General features: G+C 43.6%; 1 protein-coding gene across 2 annotated transcripts in view; it reads right to left on the minus strand.

Moving 5' to 3' along the window:
- LOC121292530 (inositol-tetrakisphosphate 1-kinase-like) overlaps positions 1 to 22,526 on the minus strand; it is a 214,734-nt gene that overhangs the window by 88,414 nt on the left and 103,794 nt on the right. The window lies entirely within an intron of this gene.

The raw sequence follows: 22,526 nt of genomic DNA on the forward strand, positions 1-22,526 counted from the left end.
AAAAAGGTCTCACTGCAGGGAGTGTTCCGTTTTCAAAAATAATGAGATTATCTATTTCCGTGCTTTTTTTTTCCAAAGAAGCTTCATCCAACTGCGGGTCACCGCTACAATCAAAAGCAGAAGACCTGACGAATTACTTAACCGAGGCTAGAAATAAAGTGCATCCAGGGGAAGGCAGGCCATTATCTCACATGCCATTGTGAAGATTTAAAAATCTATATCCGCAATGCTGCTTCTGCAGAGAAACTATAAGCTACCACAAGGCAGTCTCATTCTTCAAATTGAATTCTGCTATCAGCTGCTGAGTAGCTCGGGCTGTGGGGCAACACTGATGTTGATGCATCGACCCAACTAGAACCCTTTAAAATTATCATCTATCACAGGAGTGCAATGAAATTTTACAATCTCCCCATTAAAGACGATCCTTAGGGAAATTGGGATTAAAACAACTTGCAGTGTGCACACTACACGTTGTATTGGCTATGCATCAAGGCAAAGGACTACAGTGCCATCAAGGCTAATTTTTTCCTTACACATGCAGCAACATAAACCATGTACACTGAAAATTGGGGCAGTTTGCAAACAAATGTTTACTTTATAAACCTCCTGCCTGACAATTTTTGAGTGGGCTAAGATGAAAACAGGCTGGAGTCTTGTGTCAATAACCATGGCAGTGTTCCATGCCATCTGCCAGCTGAAGTGCCGATTGGTGGCACGAATGCTCCAACCACTGGTACCAGTGGCCTCTAAAAAAGGGGACTGTAGCAGGCCACTCCAAAGCAGCTAGCAAGCATTTATTTATTTAAGAAGGATCACTTGTGGGCCAGGAGGCACTGAATGCACCTGCTGAAACCACAAAAATCTTCCTGACCTGCTGCTAGGCTGAGAATGGCTCCTGCAATGACCTCCCACTCCCCTCTTTAACTAATTACTTGCCACTCATTTTCACAGAGGAGCTGCTAGATTATATGCCTACTCCCCACCCAGCAAACTACTTGTGACCAATTCAGTGCTTACAGCTCGCCAGCATTATAGAATTGAGGCTCAACTGGTGGTTGTGTGCATGCATGAAGGATGAAGAACAATTTGCAATTGCATCAGGCCTTTAAAAAAGTAAGGCAAGGTGCCTGACAGGAGCTTTATTATACAAAATCTGACACCAACCACAAAAAGAGATATACTATGACAGTAGGTAGGTTTTAAGATGCATCTTAAAAGGAGGAGAGGGGTAAAGAGACAGGGGGGTTGAGGGAGGGAGTTCAAGAGTTCAGGGCCCCTCTGTGTGAGCCCCGCCCCACATTACTTACCGGGAGCCTTGGCGGTCCTGGGTCTCCGGTGCCTGTGCTTCCAGCTGCTAAGCAGAAGAGCTACCGGCCGACAGCTCTCGCCAGGCGCAACTTGCATCCCTGGGGTCTTGATTCCAGGGGAATGCCTGCCGCTGGCCTCACCACTGCCTGACTGGCATGTGATTCAGCGGGGCCTTCTTGAAAAGAGGCACTGCAGGTCTCTTGTCAGCTCTCCAGCTGGCAGGCAAGACCCCCAACACCACAAGATTCCATTGCTCCAACGTGAAAGACAAGTGCTTTCTTTGCAAAGAATTTCCAGCATTAACAGGGTTAAAATCAATTTTTAAGCCCAATTGCTTTGGCACAGTTCTGCTTATTTATTTTCTGATCTTTTTTTAAAAGTTTAAAAACATCTTAAAGTTGGAATGTTAGCTATCAGTTTTTCCACTGAGTGCTATACACAATCAAACATGAGGTTTGATTGAGAAAGAAAAAAAAATCTGTTGCTATGGTAGCACTAAGTGCCCGGGTCCAGTATACTTTGGACGTCTGCCACTTTCCAAAAATGCCCTCAATTACCCTGGCAGCTTGACAGAGGCCTTGAATGAACAAATGCCTACTGCCGACGAATTCTTTTGGAATGGGTTCATATTTCTTCATTCTCCGAGGGTATAATGTGTCATCAATGCTTCTTAATCTCTCGAGGGCTTGTTTGTTAAAGAATCACAGAAGCCTATGAGGCAACGTTAGGCTCAGATTTAAAGAGACAGCCCCTCACTAAGATAGGAAGAAAAACAAACTCTTTCATGGAAGCAATTGAACCCATGACCCCTTGGTCAGTATAGATCTATATAACATTGGGTCGTGCCTTTAATTACCAAGGAGCCAAGTTTTAGGTTCGTATCCTACTCTGCTTGTACCACTCTCAAAGCTGTTGATCCTTGCTTGTTTATGGTTTCAGGGAACTGGCAGCCATGCATTACTTCTCTCCAGTGGCCCACTCTCCATGGGTGAATCTGTGTGCACTCCACATAGGCTACCTTACTGTAACATTGCTGACAAGCCAAGACGCACCTGGTTTTGACACATGACGTTCTCCAGTGGGAAACACTGGACGGTAACTAGCATCTGGAATCTTGCCCAGTTACTCTTCCCTTTCCTCTCCTGAAGCCATGGACAGTGATGTCAATTGCAGTGCTCCTACAGGCGCCCTGGCTGGGAGCAGAAAACCGAGCACCAACTGGGTGTTCAAATCTGGGGCATTCCTGGTAGATCTGGTGAAAATCAAACCAAGTGATGCAATTCCCCACCAAGCTCCAAAACAAGCACATTAGTTTTCAAAATTATCACCACACGCCCACAGGCGAAGTAAAACTTACATGCTCCCATCTTAACAAAAGGACCATTTTGTCCCCTCTAATCTCCCAGCCAGAGGGCAGAACAGTGCAGGCTCGAGACATATCCGCAGTGCACGTTGGTCTCACTTCCAGAATCAATGGGACAGGCTGTTTTGCTTCAAAGTTGCATTCATGGTAATTTTGCAGGTGTTTCTTTAACACCTCTCATCTCCCATTTTGCCCAGTATATGGCAAGTGCTATGCAAGCAGTGGAATAAACCTCTGGCGGGGTTTATGCCTGCTGTCCAAAACGGACATCGTTCCCTCCCAAAACTTTCAGCAGCAGTTCCTCCCGGCACTTCCTTCTCCGACCTGAACCACAAAGCCATTTTCGACAAGAGCAGACAAGGTTCGTTTTGAAGAGCCGCATAACAAATTGCATCTGCCTGGAAGATAATTCAAGTCAGACGCATCTTCCAGAGCTGCGACTGGGGTTAAACTTAGCATCCAATTACCAGAGAACAATGCTCCTCCCCATCAAGCTGTTCAAAAAGCACACAATTACACTTCACAGCTCAAAATCAGGTGCTGCGCAAGAGTTTATTTTCCCCCAACAAACTATTTGTTCTTGGGATGTGGAAAATAGTTGCAAGGCCACATTTATTGCCCATTCCTAGTTGTTCCATGATGATAATTGTAGGCCTTTTCCTTGGCGCTTGATGGACAAAGGTGTTCCTGCTTCACCCCCCTCCACCCTAGATGTTGATGACGGACTCAGCAATGGTGGCATCGGGCAAAGGTTATTGGGAGTCAGCTAGACTCTTGCTAGTTTTTCTTGCTTGAGATAGTCACTACCTGGGTACTTATGCAGGGTGAATGTTACTTGCTATTTATCAGCCAAAGCCTGGATATCATCTGCTAGCATGAGCTGAAATTGCAAATAGGGCTAAACACTATGGAATCGTTGGCAAACTGCTCTCGACAACGAAGGAGGTGATCACTGATGAAGGGGAAGATGATATTTAGGCCAAGTACGCTGCACTAAGGAACTCCTTCAGTGATGTTCCAGGGCTTTGATCACTGGCCTCCACTGCCCGTCTTTTTTTCAGCAAAGTATAACCCTTCATTCACTTCAGTTTAGATGGGGCACCTCAATGCCATTCTAGGCCAAATGTTGCCTTGTTGTCAGGGAAAGTTTCATTTCGCTTGTGGCATCCATGTCTAATCAGGAGCATGTTGATGACTGGAGCCAAATGGTTCTGGTAGAAACCAAACTGAGCATCAGTAAGTGTGTTACAGTAACTAAATGTTGCTAGATGGCACTATTGATAACTCTTGCCAATACTTTACTGATGTGGCAGATGGCTGATGGCAGTTATTGTCTGATTTAGATTTATACGGATTTTTGTAGAAAAGACATGCCTGGGGAATCTTCCATGTTATCAGGTGAATGCCAGTGACAAAAGCTATATTGGATCAACTTGACTTGATGGTGTACTGAACTATACTATACAATGGTAATACAGGTGTCTCTGACCATGACTGGTCAACAAGGCAAGCATTCACTTCAAGCTGAGCTATCAATGAAGCACATCTCATTTCTACAGCGACTGAAGACAACTAAAGCCTCACTACAAATTATAGAATAGTAACTGACAGGCCAACCACCGATAACAGGCCATAAGGCATGCATTCGGAGCTGGAGGACAAGCAACAGGGGAAAAATAATTAGGGTAACCAGCCAACTTGGAATTGGAAAATTCCTATTTCAGATGCACATGCAGGGCATTTTATTCATTATTATTAAATTTTAGGACAATAATTGAAATACACCAAAATAAGTTAATTTATAGAATCAGAAATTTACATCCCAATTAAGAATGCACCATGGCAACACCTCAACCACAGTCAACTTGCCTGGTTTGAATTTGAACAAATGCTTGGGGGAGTAACCGTTTCCTGGTGCATTCTCCATAGCAACACATCGACCAGAGTCCACTCGCCAACCAATCTCAAGCAGTTTAAATTGTTGTTCCCTTTTGAGATTTGGTATTCTTACAAATTTGTCCTGATGAGTGCAAGACGAAAAGCTTTGACAGCATGTCTCTTTTTTCAGCAACACTCTACCACCAAGCAACTATTACTTCTATAACTAAGAAATAAGTAGAGATGACAAAGGAGGGCTGCTTGACTAAGCAAGATACTTAAAAGGAAGAGGGTATTTGGTATGGCTAGAACAAGGGCAGAATTGACAACAGAAAGCAGACATTCAAATGTCACTAACAGAGCAGCAGGGCTGATCAAAATGCATTGCTTAAAATTTGCAGACATCAGCCAGTGAGGATTTTAGTAGATAGGGGCCCTGTCATTTTGAACTTCATCTTATATTTGGCTCACGGACTCAGTTTTATTGGGTGAAATTTTGAGGCAGGTGGGTTCACATTATACATGGATTTGTGTAGTGGAAGGATGGAAAACAGATAAACACCACATGGATATGTGCCTAAAGTGCCATAACCTACAAGGCTACAAAGAGCTGGAAAGTGGGATTAGGCTGAATAACTTTATGCGGCTAGCACAGACACGATGAGCTGAGCATCCTCCTTTGATGCTGTACGTTTCTATGAATGCTGTAGCTGCAATCTCTTGCTCCACTTTTGATAAATTCTTTAGCAACCAGTTCACCCTCACTCGTGTTGGAACAAGCAAAGCTGGAACTCTCCATCACTATATAAGAGCTGTTGCTCACTAAAAACAACTTTACATTTTATAAATCATTTTGATATGTGCCACTTCAAATTAAACTGTCTTCTGTGGACCATAAATGTCACATCTTCATTCACTGGTGCCACGTACTTTGGTGTTTGAAATGCCATGACATTTAACACTTCAAAATAAACACAGCTCCTCTAAAGTGAAATTCAAATGTAACTGCTCTCTTTCAATCCATGGCTTAAGTTTACATTGCAGTGGACGAGGAGGATAAAACTGTGGAGGACTGATGTCCGCCTATCTGGTGAGATCTGGACACTTAAATCATTCATTTGCAGCCATGAACCCACTTTGATACTAACAACAGAATCACTGGCACAAATAAGCATCAAAAGTGGATGAAGTGGCAGAGAAGGAAATTAACAATTACAAATAAATCATGCACTCAGGGTAGGAGTTGAGTATGACTTGATCAGCTGTTCAGCAGGAGGTACAGCACGCTCTCAATACTGAACATGCAGTACAAGACACTTCCTCATGCAACCTGTCTGAACAGGCAGGTGAAGCTTCATTACCTGTGCATTTGCACCTATGGTGTAGTTAAGCTACTATACATCGATTTGAACTGTTAATAATGAATACCGTTCAACAAATTAAGACCTGTTAAAGGAAACCATGTTCCCAGCAGCCAAACCAGATTCAGAGGGCAAGCATGTAAGCTATTGCCATCTTCATAATAAGGAATGGCTCCAAAACAAAAAAAAAAATTATATTTACATGGCCATGACAGGAGTGTGTGTTAGGCAGTCAGGCTGAGTATTTTCTTAAACAGACCTCATGTCCACTGCAATCTGGAGTGCATAATTTCTGCCCAAAATCTGGTTAACACCACCAGTGCGCAGAGTTCATAACAGAGAACATATATTAGCTACTGAAATATCAACAGCAACAACAATTTGCATTTATATAGCACCTTAAACAGTGCCATATCCCAAGGACTTTCACAGGAGTATCAAACATAATTTGATACCTAGTCACAGAGATATTAGGACAGGTGATCAAAAGATTAGTCATAGGTAAGTTTTATGGACTGCTTACAGGAAGAGACAGTTTTAAATACCATTTTACTTGACACTATCCCACCACAAAAGGCCTCACAAACCTTCACAATGTGACAAAATGGGGCAAAGGAACATGGATTGCCCCAGGACTTAATTCACCTCAGGCCAAGCAGATAAAAACAGCTCTTCTCAAAGAGATAATGCAGTCCACTCTTTCCTGTATTTTTTTTAAAACCACCTTTCAGCACTGCTCACACACTTATTCCCCAGAATACAGGTTCTGTTTGAAGTGTTGTTCTGAAAGACAACTAAATATATTCATGCAGCACTGTCACTTTAAACACACATGCTTGTTGGAGCCCAGGAAGGAAGTTCCCACCCAATTATGCAGTTTAAAGCGGATTGTTGTGTACAACCTGAAGGACGGGGAATGTATAAATATTTCTGTGTGCATCCTAACGTTTCCCTGTTGTTCCAACACATTGCTAACAGATCCATCACAAGACCTGCCATGGGTAGTAGTAATAAGATGCAGTTTTCCTTCAAACCACTCACAGGTCCAGCATGTAATTTTATTTTTATTCTCTTTTCAATTTTCTTCCCTTCCAAACACACGAGTCCTCGCTGAAATTTAGTTCTGCCAGCTCATGGGTACTTGCCCAAGTGCCTATCATTCATGGTAAAGCTGCAATGGGAAATATAGACACCATTTGATCTTCTGGAGCATCACAGCCCTGACTGATCCCATTCTCACCCGGTGACCGACCGCGCGCGCGCGCGCGCGCACACACACACACACACAATTTCAAAGGGGTCTGCTGAATAAAAATCAGGAGGCCTGCCAACATGCTGGCTGAAGTCAGGCCAAGTGCCAAACATGTGGCATTTTTGTTCATTTTTTTTCAAAAAAATTAATGTGAAGTCATTGCAGCTTCATGATTGCTGGCACTTTGAAATCCAAGAACAAACTCAAAAAAAAACGCAGGTTGTATGGCGTGGAGAGTGGATTTATGTGCACATCTCAAATGGAAAAGTAACACAAAGAAGAATACACAATCGATCAGAAATATGACCAAAAGCAAACCAGACAGCCAGTACGACACAGTAGCATCTGTGACATCTCCTGTACAAGTCAGTGGAACAAAAAAAAAAGAAAAATTTGACAGTTGCATGTTTGAAAAGGATTACTGGAAGAACTGCGAGAAGCCTGCCCCGCAAGGCCTGTTCTCATCTCTGGAACAGATACAGAGCAATCGCCTTGACAGGCATCACTGCTGTGTTCCCAAGCGTAACCATGGCCTCCATGTGATGCACCATTAAACTCTCCCACACATTCTAACCTTCTCATCTTTTGGCCTCCTAAACTGATCCAACCAAGATCAAGGCAGACGTCAGGAACAGTATCATTTCCAGGTCACTCTTCAGTTTCCTATTCTAAACAGTGACTTCAGCTGCCTCTCCCCACTTTCATACTCGTTTCTCCTCTTCACATTGCTCCTGAACATTTTCAAGCTGTGCTACTTGTCTTTTGCCTTTCTAAAAGCCTTCTCCGGGACTTTCTACATTGTTCAATGCTTTTTACCTCATTCCAGTTTTTAAAAAGAATCAATTCACTACATGTTAAACAGTGACTGCTGCCTTGTACTAGCATTTAACTTATTTGACCCCTGACCTTTGCCTACTTTTGTCCCATTCCAACCCTCCAATTTAGACCATCCTTTCGAAGGGACATAAGCCTCCTTTGTTTAGCCTTGAACAACTCTAACCTGTCATTTTGCTGTACAAATGCTGGTATATCCACCGTATTTCTTTTTAAGAACTATTATATCGGATTTCCAACACAGTTTTGGTATCCAACATGATTTTGTTGATATAAAATGATAGAACAATTGCAATTCTATTCTACTCCAGTGTCTATAGAAGCAGCTTAAAAACGGCATAACTCAAGTGTTCAAGATCTCAGCTCTCTAAAGGTTCAAATCGCTGCTGTGCCAAAAATGAGAAAAATTAGAACAGTTGGAAGCATACATCAGGTCAGTTAATATCTGACTAGAGAGCTGTCAGCCCCGCTCTCACGTGTGGAGAAAGTCAGAACCAGAACTGCACCAGAAACAATAACTTACATTTATAAATCACCTTTAACATAATAAAACAAAGTATAAAACTGAGCCACATAAAGAGATATGAAGGCAGATGACCAAAAGCTTGGTCAAAGAGTGGGTTTTAAAGAGTGCCTTAAAAGGAGGAAAGAGATGTAGAGAGGTGGCGAGGTATAGGCAGTGTATTCCAGAACGTGAAGCTTAGGCAACTGAAGGCACAGCCATCAACGGTGAAGCAAAATAAATAAATCGGGAACGCTAATATTAGAGAAGGCTGATATTAGAGGAGTGCAGATATCTCAGAGGATTGTGGGACTGGGGGCAATTACAGAAGTAGGGAGGGGCAAGGCCATGGAGAGATTTCAAAACAAGGATGAGAATTATAAAGTATTTGTCCAGGAGCCAAATGTAGGCCAGTGAGCACCAGGGTGACAGGCGAAGAATAAAAGGGTGTTGAAGGAGACATCCTGGAATAAGTTGAGCATTTCACATACCTTGGCAACCTCTTCTCTCAAAAGGGCCATCATAGACAAGGAGATTCAACACTGATCTGCACCAGTTCAGTTGTCTACAAACTACAGCAGTGAGCATTTGACAACAAAGACCTCCATAAGTCAATAAAAGTCCTCGTGTAGAGCAGCTGTCATCGCCATATTCCTGTACTGCAATGAGACCTGGACTCTGTATCAGCGACAAGAGTGGAGAAATTCCATCAGCAAAGCCTCTGCAGCATCCTCCAGATTCAACAGAAGGACCATCGAACAAACACGAGTGTCCTTCTTGAGGCTAGCTCCACGAGCATTCTGACAAAAACTCCTGCAAAATCAATTTCGATGGACTGGGCACTGTGTCTAGATGGCCAAAAAGAATTTCCCCCACCAGGTCTTGTTTTCTCAGAAGGCCAGTATTTCAGGGTGAGACAAGGAAAACACTTCAAAGACACTCTGAAGCTCTCCTCGAAGTGTGGCAGCATTGACATTAATGACTGCGAGAAGCTTGCTACCAATTGTACGAAATGGCGACAACTTGTCCTTAAAGAGGCATTACACGGAGACCAAACGCCTTAATGATGAGGCAGAGTGGCGACAGAGACACAGAGAAAAAAGGAAACAAATTCTGCACTCCAGATCCCACTACCCCGTAGGAGATCCTGCCAAGTGCCCAAAGACCTGTGGGTCAAGAATCAGCCTGTTCAGTCAAATGAAAACCCATGGCAGAAACTCATGACCTGAGTAGATGTCATCCTCAAATCGAGGGACAGCCGACAATGACAGAGGAATGGGACTTGGTGCGAGTAAAGACACAGCCAGCAGAGGTTTGGATTACCTCAAGTCTATGGGAGGGTAGAATGTGGGAGACCAGCTGGGAATGTATTAGAATAGTTGAGCCTATAGATAACATAGGAATGAATAAGGGTTTCAGCAGCAGGTGAGCTGAGGCAGAGTCAAAGTCAGGCGATGTCACAGAGATGGGAATAGTCAGTCTTAGAGATGGCATGAATATGAGGTTGGAAGTTCATATCAGGATCAAATGTGACACCAAGATTGCAAACGGACTAGTTTAGTCTCAGACTGTTGCCAAGGAGAGGAGTCAGTAGCTAGGGAATGGAGTTTGAAGTTTGGCATATTCACCTTCCTTTTGTCTTTTCAGGTGACGATGATACATTTCTAGCATTTTCTATATTTTGAGATGTTCAGGATCTGTACATTATTATTTTCAATTTGTGGTATCTTTTAAAGAATCTAGGCCAAATGGTCTGTCTGTTTTATTTACAGAGTGTTTACAGCACAATGTATGTTTTAAAAACAAGCAATGCTTATTTTAATAAAAATAGTAATTCTAAAAAATATCAAGTAACAGTACTATCTTTCTCTTATCTGAAGAAAGAGTTAGTACAAAGATGTCAAACTGCAACCTTGAGATTGACAGAGACAAAAAAAAAAGCAATGATATTGTTGGGAATGAGGCCATTAGTGTGCTGCTGAGCCATGCAGGTCAGTGTGCCAACTTGGTGACAATCAGGACACGTTTCTCAAAATCCATCTGGATCAAATATTGCAATGAAGCCTCAGCGTCTGTTGCCCATATTCTGACTCCCAAGTCCCATTCACCTATCACCCGTGCTCACTAACCTACATCAGCTCCTGATATGTCAACACCACCGTTTTAAAACGCTCATCCCGGTTTTAATTCCTCCACCATGTCTTCAGCTGCGTAGACCCTAAACCTGGAGTTTCCTTCCGAAAACCTTTCAGCCTCTCTCCTCCTTTAAAAACACTCCATAAATCTACCTCTTTGACCAAGTTTTTGGTTATCTGTCCCAATATTTCCTTACGTGGTTCTGTGACAAGTGCCAAATGAGAAGGCTCCTGTGAAGCACCTTTGGAACTTTAACTATGTTAAAAGGTGCTATATAACTGCGTGTTGTTGCTATTGGGCTTCGGGAGCACAAAACCTGGGGCCCCACACTCCTGATGGCCATCAGTGGTTCTTTCTGTATTGGTCCTGCGCTCAGAAAACTTGCAGAGGCTCATGAAGCAGACACACACAGGCAAGTTACAGGAGGGCTGTGGAATCATTTCAGCCATTACAGAGGCTAGCTTTCAATTTCAGATTTATTAATTGTATTTAAATTCCATCAGCTGCTCATGGTGGGATTTGAACCCACATCCTCAGAGCATTAGCCTGGGCTAACTAGAAATAAAAAAAACTGATTAAAAAAGCTAAAAGGCTAACTAGATTACTAATCCAGGTGACATCACCACTTATGCTAACCCCTCTCCATGCAGTGGTCAATCATGAATCACACTTATTTGTTATGTATCAAAAGACCAACCTTTGTAAAATAAGTGCATTTAATGAAATACATACCACAAGACTCTGACATGAGAAAACTGTATACTTTGCAAACAAATTTATTCCAGAAAATGGCAAGGTACATCAGGAGAGAAATGCTCACCTAACCCAACCCTCCAGCAACACCCCCACACCATGTCGAGACAACTGACCGGATCACGTACATTGCTGGTTTTATGTCCTTCCCCATTTTACTCTCCATTGAAGTCAGAGGAATACAGAGAGCAGGCTTTAGAAATGACATTCCACCCCATCCTGTGGAATTTCCCACTTGGCAAGCTAGGTAAAAATTACTCTCTCTCAAAAGTTTGATTGAAGTTCTTCATCTGGGATAAATCAATTGCCAATTTGCAACAGTGAAATTCTTTTAAACAGAATCAGCTTTTCCAACTAAACTAGGGAAAACCAACCTTTTTTTTTAAAAAAAAAAGGACCTGTCACCCATACTCTCAACTGCTTGCCATTCCGAATACCGTCCCTCTTTCATGCCACTCATGCCAGTTTTTCCTTAAGCCCACAAATGGTACCCTTTGTAGGATAGGTATTGCACTGGCATGTGCATCAACAAACTGGCCTGAGAACTGAATCTCTCACTGGGTCAAAACACTGAGGCAAAGACAACTGGTGCCGATTTTATTAGCGGAAGCTTTCAGAGGTGTAGACCTAGGAGACAGGAAGCACAAACTTCCAACCTCTCGAAATCGGCACAAGTGAAAAGGCTAGCTGGCTTGTCAATGTATCCACTGAGTGGTCATTGGTGCTATACGACTGGCTTCCCATCCTAGTGTCCTAGAACGAGGATGGGTTCCCCGATGCTCACGTCGAATGGACAACAACACACAAATGGTAACAAAATTTTTTCAAAAGTATGGGGAGAGTAAGCAAAAAGCAATCTTCTGTGAAGACTGGGGTTGGAACTCTGCTTTGCTGCAACATGGCAGCAAGAATGCCCAGGGTGGTGTAAATATGTGAAATCATTCCAAAGCATTTTATTCCCTTAGTCTGGTTACTCAATTGACAACATCTGACATGCTCAAAATACAGGAAAGAATTTGAGCATTGAGCTGCTAGAGTATCTACTGTGGTAAATTAAAGCCTTTTTTTTCCCCCAACACCTCCGGCCCCCGCCTCCACCAAACACTACTTTTTAAAGTGTAGTGGAAACCCAGCAACCTCTCGCAAACAGTAAATAAATAAATGGCAAGATCTCTTTTAAGGTGCTGCTTAAGGGATACATGTTGGCCAGGACACCGGGGGAACTCCCATCTGCTCTACTTGAAGATGAGCAGGGGTCTGTGTTTAATCATCCAAAAAATATTGCAGCACTCCCTCAGTACTGCACAGTTGCGCACTCGTGTCTTGAACCAGCAGCCTTCCGATGGAGAAGCAAAATGTGCTGCTGCTGAATCAAAGGTCAACAATTTGGTCAGACTAGCCATCGCTTCAGAATAGCAGAAGTGGAAAGTACATCAAAATGTACTAGTATTCTTTGTGTGTGTGGGGGGGGTGCGGGGGGGAGCAGCAAAAAAGGTGACAAATTGTTTTATTTTGTACAACAAACACTTTGCTTTATTCAATGTATGACAGCATTGTATAGAAGACATCCTGCCGAACACCAGCTTGTGAGGCATCTACTCTTCAGCAACCACCATTCAAAAATCACAAATAAATAAACTGTCAAAAAGTAAACAAATTGGTTGGGTGAACCAAAATAGCCATTTTGCTGAAACTCAACTCTGGGATTAAAAGAAAAGCAGCTAAAATACACATTCACAGTTAACCACTGGGAATTGATGTCATTTTGCATTACAATGGTTCAAAGAGCAATCAGGGCAGTCACGTTAAATGCCTGGAATTATACAGGACTTGTCACAATGCATTTCAATCAGGCCTGTGGGCCTAACCCAAAGTGGAGGAATGAAACTACGTTCCCAGAATTGTTTAGCTTGGAGCTACTGTACTGGCAGGGGCCAGATACATTACAAGGAGACATCTTGATATAATTACTGCATTTAGAAAGAAGTGAATGAGGCAAGTGCACCTTACCAAACAGAAGGCTACAGGAATGCAGCTTCAACATGGAGAAGAACAACGAGGCCTCATGCTCCAATTGTAGGTCCTGTAACTGGGTCAAAATATCTTAGCATGAAGAAAAGCCAACCTCTGCGACACAAAGAAAATTTCCTTAAAACATCAGATTATTATCCATTGGGAACAAGATCCCTCTCATTTTTCTTTGTTGCACACAGCCTGTTTACTGCACTGCATGGTATATTCACCCACAGAGTTGCGAGAACACAAGGTTTTCCAAATCATTTAGTGTAAATAGCAGGAAATCCAGAAATAATCCCTGGCAGAACATTCAAAATTCAAAGGGAAAGTGCTTTTTAATCCAAGTGTTTCCCTCCAGGGCATCATTTTCAACGCACCTTGGTTAAAAATAAGTTACTATAATCACAGCCAAGTATTCAGAACCACAAGCGGAATTCATTACTTTGAACATGCTTCATGGAAATCTCCAGGCCCAAAAGAAACTGAATCAGGCAACCAGGCCTCAAATTTTGTTGGGGAAGGTGGGGGATGCACTGTAACTCCTGCCACCACCAAACAGGAAAAAGCAATTTGGGGAGTCAGCTTCCACTCCGGCTGTTGGTTTCCCCAACTGCTTAAGTCACCGCTGTATGCATTGAAAACTCAGCTCCTGCCCGCTCCTTCCCCATGACCCCTTGCCTCCACCCCACCCCCGGCTCCCTCCCATTTCTCTCCAGCTCCCTTGGCCATCTCGCTCCACGTTCCCTCCCGCGGCCTTTTGCCACTCCCTTCAGTTCTTCTTCCCACTCCACTCCATCCAGTCTGCTGCCGGGAGGGGGAGGAAGCGAGCTAATGGCAAAAGAAGTGGCAAAGTACCACAGGAGGGAGTGGGGAGGGGATGAGAAGGGAGCAGTGAGGGGCTGCGCGAGTGAGGCAATGCGAGGGAAGTATGGAAGGAGCGGGAGGGAAGTAGGAAGGAGCGGGGATGGGGAGTGGGAAATGAGCCAGCAGCGAAGGGAGCAGCAAGGGGCAGCGGGAGAAGTTCGAGAGAGGCAGTGAGGGGAAGCAGGGGAGAGACATTGAGAGAAAATAGGAGGAAGCGAGGGCAAATAAGGAGAAGCTACAAAAGGTGGTCTTGGGTCATAGATAGGAGGCGGAAAGTGGCGAGGGGATCCAGTGGAGGAGGAAGGGAGCAAAAACAGCGTTCAGCTTTCTTTCGATACATTTTAATGCAGGCAGCTGCCTACATGGGGCTTCACTGTCGGTGACACTGCATCTGCACATGTGCAGGAAGTGCTCCCCTAGTTTTGTGGCACAAATAAATACAGCTAAAAGAAGATTTCCCACATAGCAATGGCCACAGGATGTAAAATACAGACTTGATTTTCCAGGTTCAATTGAAAGGCAGAAATATTTAATTCTGCAAAAGTGTATGGGAACATTTGTTGTGTGCAAGTAGACCCTCAGTCAGAGCCATGATGAGAGTTGCATGGTTCTCTCTCAGCAATTCCTTGTGACATGGTCTATGCATTATCTTGCCTCCTGGTACTTGTGTAACATTTTCTGAATCCACCACTGCAGCCCTCATTACACATATCTTCTCTGGAATGCATGGTTCCTCAGTTTCAGTGCCGAGTTCAGACTTATTAGCCCTTAATAGCTGCATTCAATCTAACCAATGAAAACACCAACCTGAAAGCTTTGTTTTAAATGAGGAAAAAAACATTAAGTACAGAAATCATCTCAAATGGAAATAAGTTTAAAGAGGAGCGACAGTGCTTGCAGATTAAAGCCAGTGAATCCAGAACTCTGCCCACAATTCACTTGCCAAGAAGCACATTACCTAGATGAGTATTTCTCTAAAACGCAGATAAAAATCAACAATTGGCAGATCTTGTTCCCAGACATTTTAATCATTCCTTCAGCTATTCAAAAAATCTTACTGAGATCCACTTTGTTGGAAAACATCCCGTGTCTTAGATGAAGCCTGGCAGTAACCAAAGGATGCGGCTATAGAAAAACGAGCCTGAAATCTTCCAAGGAGCAGTAATCATCGTCAGACTGCCACTCCACTCAGACTTCCCTCCACCACACCAAAGCTCCACGTTTCTGGGTTCTGACCCCGGCTTCTCCAGAAATTTGGAGCATACATTCCCTTGAAGAGCTTCATGATAGCACTGGGAGGGTCGGGGAAGACCAGCCACGTTCCTCTTTTTATTTATTTATTTATTTATTTTTTACAGCACAAGCTGCTTTATTCTGGGAAATTGGAACATCCCAAAGCTTCTTTGAAAAGCTATGGAGAGAAGGTAAGTGTGTAAGAGGGTCAGTTGGTGGGTAAGAGGGCAGGACGGGCAAGGGGGTAGGGTGGGCGAGGTATACAACAGAAGATTTATTCCCAGAACTAGGCGCGCCCAGAATCAAGCTGTTCCAGTACAGCTAAAACACTAGCATCTACTCAACAATGTGGAAAATTGCCCACGTATGTCCTGACTATAAAAAAAGGACAAATCCAATCCAGCCAATTGCTGCCCCATCAGTCTATTCTCGGTCACCAATAAGTGATAGGTCTCTTCAATAGTGCAATTGAGAAGAACTCACTCCACAATAGCCTGCTCACCAACACTTGGTCCAAACATGGACAAAAGAGCTGAATTTCAGAGGTGAGGTGAGAACAACTGCCCTCAACAGGAAGGTAGCATTTTACCAAGTGTGGCATCAAGGAGCCCTAACAAAATTAAAGTCAATGGGAATCAGGAAGAAGATGCTTCACTGGTTGGAGTCATACCTAGCACAAATGTGGCTGTGGGAGACCAATAATCTCAGGCCAGGTCGTCACTGCTGGAGTTCATCAGGGTAGTGCCCTAGGCCCAACCATCTTCAGCTGCTTAGCAATGACTTTCCCTCTAACACAAGGTCAGAAGTGGGAACGTTTGCTGATAATTGCAGTGTTCAGTACCATTCACTATTCCTCAGAAACTGAAGTAGAACATGCCCACATGCAGTAAGCCCTGGACAACATTCAGTTTCTGGATAATAATGCCAAGTAACATGCCTGGCACACAAGTGCCAGGCAATTGTCATCTCCTAGAGAATATAACCATCTCCCATTGATATTCAGCAGCATTATCATCACAGAATCCCCCAGTAACAACACCCTGGGGGGCTACCATTGACCAGGAACTTAAATGGATCAGCCATATAAATATTGTGGCTACAAGAGCTGGGAATTCTGAGGCAAGTAATTCGCCTCTTGACACCCAAAGTCTGTCCTCCATCAACAAGGCACAAGTCAGAATGCTCCCCATTTGCATGGACGACTGCACCTCCAACTCAAGAAGTTCACCATCATTCAAGACACTCCGTTCAGTACCTTATCAATTCCCCCCACCAACAGCGCAGTGGCAGCAATGCAGCCATCTACAAGATGCACTTCAGCAACTTGCCAAGACTCTTTCTACAGCACCTTCCAAACCCGCGACCTCTACCACCTCGAAGGACAAGGGCGCAGATGAGTGGAACACTACCAGCTGAAAGTTCCCCTCCAAGTTTCTATGTTAAGTCACACACCATGCTGACTTGGAACTATTTCACCACTGGGCCAACAATCTTGTGCTCCCTCCTTAACAGCATTGGGGGTGTACCTTTTTGTATGTCCTGCAGAATTCAAGAAGGAAGCTCATCACCATCTTCTCAAGGGCAATTATGGGTGGGCAACAAATCCTGGCCTTGCCAGCGATGCTCACATCTCATGAACAAATAAAAAAGTAATCAGATATCAATTTTGCTTGCAATCCTTAGGCAATTTTGATGCTGCTAATATTCAGCCAGACTTTTAGGATAGTGCACTTTGAGAAATATTTTCATTCAAGGACTGGACAAGTATAATAGAACAAAACGAAATGTTCTATTTGTGAGAAAGGGAAGTTAATCACATGTTCAAGAATTTGTACCTCCTAGCATGGACATGCCCTTTGCAGCTATGTAGTAAAACCATACCATTTATTCATCAAACTAGTTTGATACCACAATGCAAATGCTCCTAGCGGTCAGAATGCTCAGATTGTAGAGGAAATAAGGACACCAAACTCAGACTACAATGTTAATACCTAAACCACAGAAAGTTGACATGAAAATAAGAACACACCGCTTTTTATTTCCTTGTTACCTTGCTGTTTCACTTCCCTTCCAAAAACTCACTCATTTCTGTGGTTCGTACTCTCACATTTGACGTTTCCATCTATACTATATGCATATTTCTCCAGATCATTGCATTCCTGTTCTCCATTTGCTTCCCCCAACTCTTCATAAGAAACAGAGCCTGCAGTACAGTCCCGTGCAATTCACTGAGATCATGGTTTACCTTCCACTTACTTTCCCGCCTATCCCCATATCCCTTGCTTCCCTTGGTGTTCAAAGGTCAGGAGTCACAAATGGACATCACATGCTTGTAATCAGGTTGCTGGTGTTTTTAACATGAAACGTAGAAAGGATCATAGAAATTTACAGCATAGAAAGAACCCATCGTAACCTCCATGCTGGGCGAAAAAAATTATCCAGCCTAATCCCACTTCCTAGCCGTTGGTCTGTAACCTTGCAGCACTTCAAGTGCATACTCAACTTCTTTTTAGGTGCATCGAGGGGTTCTGTCTCACCCTTTCAGGCAGAGAGGTCCAGGCCCCCACTATCCTCTGGATGAAAAACTTTTCCTCAGTTCTCCCTAATCCTTCTACCAATTGCTTCAAATCCATGTCTCCTGGTTATTAATCTCTCTGCTATGCCAAATAGCACTTTCCATCCACTCTAGTTAAGCCCCTAATAGTTTTATATACTTCAATGAAATCTTTCCTCAGCCACCTCCATTTGGAAGAACAATCCCAGCCTAGTCAATCTTTCCACATAGCTAAAATTCTCCTATTTTGACAATACCGTCATAAGTCTCTACTGTACCCTTTCTGCCAAATTCATATCCATCCTGTAATGTGACAACCAGAATTATATGCAGTCCTCAATATGTGGCCTTTCTAGCATTCTATACAGTTCTAACATAACCTTTCTGCTCATGTTCTATGCCTCAGCTAATAAAGGAAGTAACCCATATACCTCTTCAATCATCTTATCTACATGTCCTGTTACCTTCAAGGATCTATGGGTATGTACTCCAAGGTACGTCTGTTCCATTTCACCTTTCAGTATGTTATTTATTGTTTTCCCTTGCCCTGTTTACGCACCCCCAATGCATTACCTCACTTTTCTGGATTGAATTCCACTTGCCACTTCTTTGCCCACCTGACCAGTCCATTGATATTTGTGTGGTCTACAGATTTCTTCCTCATCATTAACCACACGACCAATTTTTGTCTCATCTGCAAACTTTTTAATCACACCTCTTACATTAAGTCTAAATCATTGACATATACCACAAAACGCAAGGGACCCAGGACTGAACCCTGCAGAACCTCACTGGAAACAGCCTTCCAACAAAAAAGAACCCTGTTGACCATTATTATCATTTGCTTCCTGCCTCTTAGCCAATTTTGTATCCAACTTGCCTCTTGCCCTTCTCTTTTACATGCCTGGCCAATCAGCAGCTCAAAACATTTCTCCTGTGACCAGAAACGTAAATTTAAACATGCAAGCACCTGTCCAGAAATCCAATCCTATGGTGAAAGATGCAGGACAATAAAGATTGCAAATAGCCCAAAGTAAACAAATTCTCTTCTACTGTTCTATCCTTTACTAACGTTTGAGATTGCCATAATTGGAATTTAATCGGAGTTTAGCAACACGGGTACAATCTTCTCGCTGCTACAGCAAAAAATAAGCCAAATGGTGTCACCTGTGGCTCAGTGGACAGCACCTCACCCAAATCAGAAGATTGTGGGTTCACTCCAGAAACTTGAACAAGAAACAAATCTACACCTGCAGTACCGAGGGAGCCCTACACTGTCAGAGGTACTATCTTTCAGAGATGTTAAACCTACAACCCGTCTGCTCTCTCAGGTGGATGTAAAAGGTATGATGGTGCCAGTTCCAAGAAGTAACTCCTGGCAAAATTTACCTCAATTGGCATCGCTACACATAAAAACAAAAATTATCTGGTCACTATCTTATTCCTGCCTGTGCGAGCTTGTTGTGTACATTTGGCACATGTCTTATACCACAACAGTGGCTACAATTCAGAAGTATTTCATTGACTGCAAAGCGCTCTGGGACATTTTTGTGGTTGCAAAATGTGCTACAGGAATGCATATCTTTATGTGGACTGGTGGCAAATGTGTGAGACAGAAGGAACAGGTGTGGGGAGGGGAGGGGGTTGGCAGTGGCTTGCTAAAATTGGAAAAGTCCTAACTTGTGGAGTCATGGGGTTAACCACAAAATCTAATTCAACCACAAAGTGTCACTTTCTGAAATAGATACTCAGCATTTGAAAATGCACTGGAATTACATTGCCAAACAGATCTTGCACCTAGGAAAAGTGCATCCATCACAGCAATGGAAGAAAAGGTCTCCTTTATTCCTCCACCTGATTCAACTCACTTCAAGCAAAGAACATCAATCCAAGCTAATCTAAACTCAGCTAATCTAAAAAACACAGGGTGTTAGAATCAACACTACAGTTCAACAACAGGAAAGAAAAAATCTCACTGTTTTGCACAAGTCCTTTTTTTCCTAAAATCATTAAGTTTTAAGTTTTACAAGTCAGCGGGAGAACACAAGTCCACTTTTCTCTTCCTAGCAGAGAAAATACTTTGCACATCGTCTGTCATAAACATTATACATCCAAGCCCACAATGACCACATCTATGCCGATCCTGAACCAACCTCTTAATTACAACACAGCTGTAAAGCTCTCCTTTTTAGGAAGTGGTTCATACTGTACTTGCTGCCAATTTTGTCTCAATAAAACAGATCTAGAAAAGCTAGCTATCGAAAAAGAAAACTGGATGTCCAATCCCTGGTCTACTCAAAAGAAGAAACAAAGTATTCTTCAAGGCAGGGGATCACAATACGCCCTATATCTCTAGTATCCTCTGCCATGGGAGGGATGACGGAAACGGGTCTGGCCCAGGCCTATGATTTGAAAGCAGCTAAGCTGATACAAAAGGTCTCATTCTGACTTGATCCAACCCTTGAGCAAATTCTACATCATCACTGGGGAATGTGTGAAGGAGTGGCAAATAAATCACCCAATATCTTCCTCTAGGGGAGACCCTGTGTGCTCTTCATTTTTTTCCCCCCTTTTAGCAGTCTTGGTGACTGTTGTGTTACCTGGAACATATTAAGACATAGAAAATAGGAGCTGGAGTAGGCCAAATGGCCCTTTGAGCCTGCTCCGCCATTCAACACAATCATGGCTGATTTTCTACCTCAGCTCCACTTCCTCTCCACTATCTTTACTGAGACCTAACCTAATGATATTCACGACACACATCCAGAACATGAGTTCTGACTTCCATCAGTGGGAACATGCTTATCTCATGGATTTTGCTGGTTTCACACAGATTCTCCTGGTGCGATGGCTTACGACAACTCCAAGAGTTTAATTTGTAATTCCCTGATCAACAGGTGCTGTTATTTTGCTCTTGCTTTTTTGATGTATATTTCTGCCTTTGACCTCAGAACCATTTGTGGAGGAGTCACACTAGGTCATCCACTTTGGATCTGGGGAAGACAAATCAGAATATTTCCTTAATGGAGAGTCTAGAGATCTGGGGGAGAAGTGGGTTTTTGAGTGGCCCATGTGCACAAACCATTAGTGCAAAGCTACAACAATAATTTGATAGGCGAATGGAACTTTGGCTTTTATTTCATGGGGAATGGAATATAAAAGCGAGGAAGCAGAACTCAGTTGTACACAGGCTTGGTCAGGAATACATGTGTACTTCATTCATTTTTGGGTACACCACCTCAGGAACGAAAAACAATTTATTGTTCAATGTTCCTTCCTTCTCACACCATGGGGAGGGAAATGGTTTTACTCCATTCCACATTCTCCTTTTCCACAGCAAACCTCAATGTATATTGCTTTCTTGGTTGGATTGCCACAGACTTATCAGAAAACCTAGTAAATTGATTTTTCTAAAGCAGAAATCAGTTTTCTCACTGCACCCATTTACTAATTTATACTTAGTGCTGGAATTAAAGACATTTTGAATAAATGGTCATTTTTATTACTAAACATGGTTCTGAATTTGCTGCTTTGAGTAAAAGTCCCTTGCACACCTAGTGTGTGTTCATATTTGATGTCTTGTAGGGGAAGATGTGTGTGGAGCCAGAAGGCGTAGGTAGGGTTCTAAATGAATACTGTGTGTCGGTGTTCACAAGTGAGAGGGATGACGTGGGTATGCAAATCAGGCAGAAGGACTGTGATATAATTAAAGAAATTGGCATAGAAAGGGAGGAAGTTCTAAGTGGTCTGGCAGGCTTAAAAGTAGATAAATCTCCAGGCCCGGATGAAACGTATCACAGGCTGTTGAGTGAGGCAAGGGAGGAGATAGCAGGGGCGCTGGCAATAATTTTCAATACCTCTCTGGCCACAGGAGAGATGACAGAAGACTTGAGGACAGCCAATGAAGTACCATTATTCAAGAAGGGCAGAAGGGATAAACCAGGGAACTACAGGCCAGTCAGTCCAACCTCAGTGGTGGGGGGGGGTGGTGTGCGCGTGCGGGAGAGTGCGTGTGTGTGCGCGTGCGGGAGAGTGTGTGTGTGTGCGCGTGCGGGAGAGTGTGTGTGTGTGCGCGTGCGGGAGAGTGCGCGTGCGGGAGAGTGCGCGTGCGGGAGAGTGCGCGTGCGGGAGAGTGCGCGTGCGGGAGAGTGCGCGTGCGGGAGAGTGCGCGTGCGGGAGAGTGCGCGTGCGGGAGAGTGCGCGTGCGGGAGAGTGCGCGTGCGGGAGAGTGCGCGTGCGGGAGAGTGCGCGTGCGGGAGAGTGCGCGTGCGGGAGAGTGCGCGTGCGGGAGAGTGCGCGTGCGGGAGAGTGTGTGTGTGTGTGTGGGGGAGAGTGTGTGTGTGTGTGTGTGGGGGAGAGTGTGTGTGTGTGTGTGTGGGGGGGAGAGTGTGTGTGTGTGTGTGTGTGTGGGAGAGTGTGTGTGTGTGTGTGTGTGGGGGAAGAGTGTGTGTGTGTGTGTGTGTGGGGGAGAG

The sequence above is a fragment of the Carcharodon carcharias genome, chromosome 20 (assembly GCF_017639515.1).
Source record: "Carcharodon carcharias isolate sCarCar2 chromosome 20, sCarCar2.pri, whole genome shotgun sequence".
NCBI lineage: Eukaryota > Metazoa > Chordata > Chondrichthyes > Lamniformes > Lamnidae > Carcharodon > Carcharodon carcharias.